This window comes from Alnus glutinosa, chromosome 10 (genome assembly GCF_958979055.1).
Source record: "Alnus glutinosa chromosome 10, dhAlnGlut1.1, whole genome shotgun sequence".
Taxonomy (NCBI): Eukaryota; Viridiplantae; Streptophyta; class Magnoliopsida; order Fagales; family Betulaceae; genus Alnus; species Alnus glutinosa.
This window is the reverse complement of record NC_084895.1, coordinates 23381126-23385144: the sequence shown is the minus strand read 5'-3', so window position 1 is coordinate 23385144 and position 4019 is coordinate 23381126. Positions and strand designations below refer to the sequence as shown.

Genomic DNA, 4019 nt, shown 5'->3' with positions numbered 1-4019 from the left:
TGTTCCTTAAAACTTAGTAGTGATAACAAATTTATTCTAATACTTGTTGATTAAATAAAAATTGTATTTCTTACTGAAACTCATATGTACCTAAGCATTTGTTACTTTGGAGACCATGTGCAGCAAGGTGAAAAGCATACAGCTGCACAAGATGGAAAAAATATTGGAGACGATAGCCAAGCATATGGTACAATTAAATAATTTTGAGTTTCTATTGTTTTCTCTATTTTATTTACTTAATAATTTCCATATTTTGTAGAGAAAAGAAGTTTATACAGTAGCAAACGTCTTTATGTCAAAAGTCCTCACAGGAATTGCCTTTCTCAATGAAACAAACTTGAGCATTGATGAACGACAAATAGAAGGTAATTAAATAGCTTGAAAACACAAAACAATTGATCTAATCTTTACTTAGAAAATAACTAGATTTTTTGGCAATTAAAACAGTATCGGAAATAGAACCCTATTATGCCGACTTGCCAATAGAACCAGATATTGTTGTCGTCAACACGGATGCTTCAATGAAGCGGAGGGAAATTTGGCTGGGCTAGGTGTGATAGTTCGTGATGTTGGCAGACTACCGCTACTAGTGGAATTAGTCTCGATGCGGACCAAATATAATAATGTTTTGAAAATGGAGGCATTGTGGGTAACAAGGGCAATAAACATTCGCCTAGCTGAAGGCTACGAAAAGGTGTCCATTGCGACGGACGCAAAATACATCTACAACCTGATTCTAAATGCTGAAATTTTCAAGATGACAAATCAGAATTATGGAGTGAATGCAGAAACAATGGAGTACATATATCTGTCGAGATCAATACTAGACGAGAAAGGTTGGGGTTTTATATAAATTTGGCGCCAAACAAACATGATAGCGGATTTTCTCGCAAAGTATGCAAGAATTCAGAAGGAGAATGGTAGGTTGGACACAGGGTATTATGAAGATTTGGACACACTATACTTGAAGAACCGCATGCCTTTTGGGTTGAAAAATATATTTGAAAGTGAAATGAAACTTATTAGAATATCTGGAAGGAGTATAGCTGGACCGCACTAGAATTGCAATGCTAAAACCCCAAGAGTTTCTGATGCAACAAACAATAGCAATGGGGTTACATTGAGAGATTGGACAATAGGTATGATGCAATATTTACATTTGAACATTCAACAATAGGATATGCATAGAGTTAGTACTCATACTAAAAATTGTTCTGCTTGTTTTTTTTTTTTTTTCTTTACTATTAGTTGTGACATGATACATATATTCCATCCAGTTCAGGAATGACAAATCACTGGTAGAGGAAGTTGAAGGTATTCCCTTATCTAACATGAGATCTATTTAAATTTAACTCTTTCATTTTCAAAATTCAAATTCACTGATTGTGAAATTGACAGAACTTTTGTGCGCTCTGTGTCCCTAGTTATGAAATTGACAGAACCTTCGTGCACTTTTACCTACCTTTGGGTAAAGAGATAAATTATCAAATTCAAACTCTCCAAAATCGATTTGCGTTGACGGCAGCTTCATCCTCTCCTTGGACTGAGGTAACTATTTTTCTTGTTTCATCATCATCCTTCGTCAACCCTTAAATTGAACATGAAGCTGCAGTTTTAAATATGTTCAACTCACTTTGTTGAAATCGTAACGCCTAATTGTAGGAACAAAAGAGCTGTAAGTGTCTGATTTTAATGTAACAGTAACGAAGTTGAGCTATTCACACTTCAAAATTTTTATAATAATTCTATTATACAAACGGTATATTTTTTGAAGAAAAATGTTACTCTATAAAACATTTTTATCTCTTAAAAAGAAGCGGCACAAGAATAAATTACAGAAAAATGTTGAGGGATTCCCTTGAAATAAATGAAGATTATTAACAGTGTATTATGTATTTATCATATAATAGAAGAGTTTACTAAACTCCTCAACCAAGAGTTCAAGGAGATTTGCAGGAAAAGGACCATGGAATACCACCAAAAGGAAATTGATAAACATATATTAACATTAACCTTTCTCAGCCTCATGCATAAAAAAATGATAGATCACGAATTCAGAATCATGTTCCAAACATATTAAAGGTAATCCATATTACCCAAAGTTGATTGATGAGTCTATCCAACACAAATGCTGCAGCCTAAAGATGACCTCAAAAGGTATAATAGCCTCCAAACAAGTCTTAGGGAAAAGCAACCCGAGCAATTTGAAATTAGAGAATTGTAACAAGGGGTGACAAACCAACTCAGTTAGAAGTCTACTAATAATTTGTATCACATCCAGTCAAAAGGCATCTGGACTATGATCTATACCTTAGCAAGAAGTTTTTTGGAAAACAACTTCTTGCATCTCACGGTCATTGAAATTAAATTTTGAAAATGAAAAAGTTCAATTTTAAATAGATCTCATGTTAGCTAGATAAGGGAATACCTTCAATTTCCTCTAGCAGTAATTTGTCGTTCTAAAAATGGATGAAAAAACATTTGATCTCCATGGAAGATATGTACCATGTCACAACTAATAGTAAAGGAAAAAAAAACAAAACAAAACAAAAAGCAAAAAACAAGCAGAGTAATTTTTAGTGAGTACTCACCATGTATATCCTATTGATGGATGTTCAAATGTAAATATTGCATCATACTTATTGTTCAATCTCTCAATGTAACCACATTGCTATTGTTTGTTGCTTCAGGAACTCTTGGGGCTTTAACATCGTGTTTCTGGTGCGGTCCAGCTGTACTCGTTCCAAACATTCTAATAAGTCCCATTTCACTTTCAAGTATATTTTTCAACCCAAAAGGCATGCGGTTCTTCAAGTATAGAGTGTCCAAATTTTCATAGTACCCTGGGTCCAGTCTACCATTCTCCTTCCGAATTATTGCGTATTTTGCAAGAAAATCTGCTGCCGTGTTTGTTTGGTGCCAGATATATCTAAAACCCCAACCTTTCTCGTCCAATATTGATCTCGACAGATATATGTGCTCCATTGTTTCTGCATCCACTTTATAATTCTGATTTGTCATCTTGAAAATTTCAACATTTAGAATCAAGTTTCAGACATATTTTGCGTCAGTTGCAATGAACACCTTTTCGTAGCCTTCAGCTAGGCGAATGTCGATTGCCCTTGTCACTCCCAATGCTTCCATTTTCAAAATATTATTGTTTTTGGTCTGCATCTAGACAAATTCCACTAGTAGTGGTAGTCCACCAACATCACGAACTATCGCACCTAGTCCAACCAAAATTTTCCCCGCTTCATTGAAGCATCCATGTTGACGACAACAATGCCTGATTTTATTGGTAAGTCGGCATAATAAGGTTCTATTTCTGGTATTGTTTTAATTGCCAATAAATCTAGTTATTTTCAAAGTAAAGGTTAAATCAATTGTCTTTTGTTTTCAAGTTATTTACTCGTTAGCTTTTGCTCTCTCCACATCTCTCTCTGTCTCTCTCTAGTTAAAAGTGTATTTTGTTGATGCGTTTTTGGTGATCATATATGCAGTAAGCAAGGGATGATCAGTAATTCTTCCACATCAAGATCAACCTATATCCCCTTCCTCTTTTTGATTGCATCAGTGATTGGCCTACTCCAAGCGGATGATCTATTTGTGCGCGCAGCGACATGTTTTGCCCATGTAATCAACATCAGTGCATGGCCTCTGCATGTGTTTTGTTAGTGTTCCTGTTCCACATGATCGATGCTCTTTCAGCTACCACTCGTACATCTTGAATATTTGTATTATATTGCCACTTTTTTTTTTTTTTTTTTTAACATGCGAAAAGAACATGTTTTTTTTAAAATTTGTAAATTTCAAAAGTTGTTTTTCTCCATGAAAAATTTGTAGATCAATCGTAAATATTTAATCAACTAACAATTTTGATAATTAAAAACTTTTCAATCCATATATCTTATCAAAAAAGATAATTGCAAAATTAGTGCTTGTGGTTGGCCTAATTTACAAATCTCTTCATTGTTGTATCAAAGTAAATTAAGATGTCCCTAGGATATGCAAAAAAAAAA

General features: G+C 34.1%; 1 long non-coding RNA gene across 1 annotated transcript; it reads left to right on the top strand.

The window, feature by feature from the left end:
• Positions 1–1462: 1462 nt before the first annotated feature.
• Positions 1463–3771, top strand: LOC133879525 (uncharacterized). Its single transcript, XR_009902109.1, has 3 exons — positions 1463–1548; positions 2691–3298; positions 3501–3771. It is a non-coding gene; the product is annotated as an uncharacterized LOC133879525 (long non-coding RNA).
• The last annotated feature ends 248 nt before the right edge of the window (positions 3772–4019 follow it).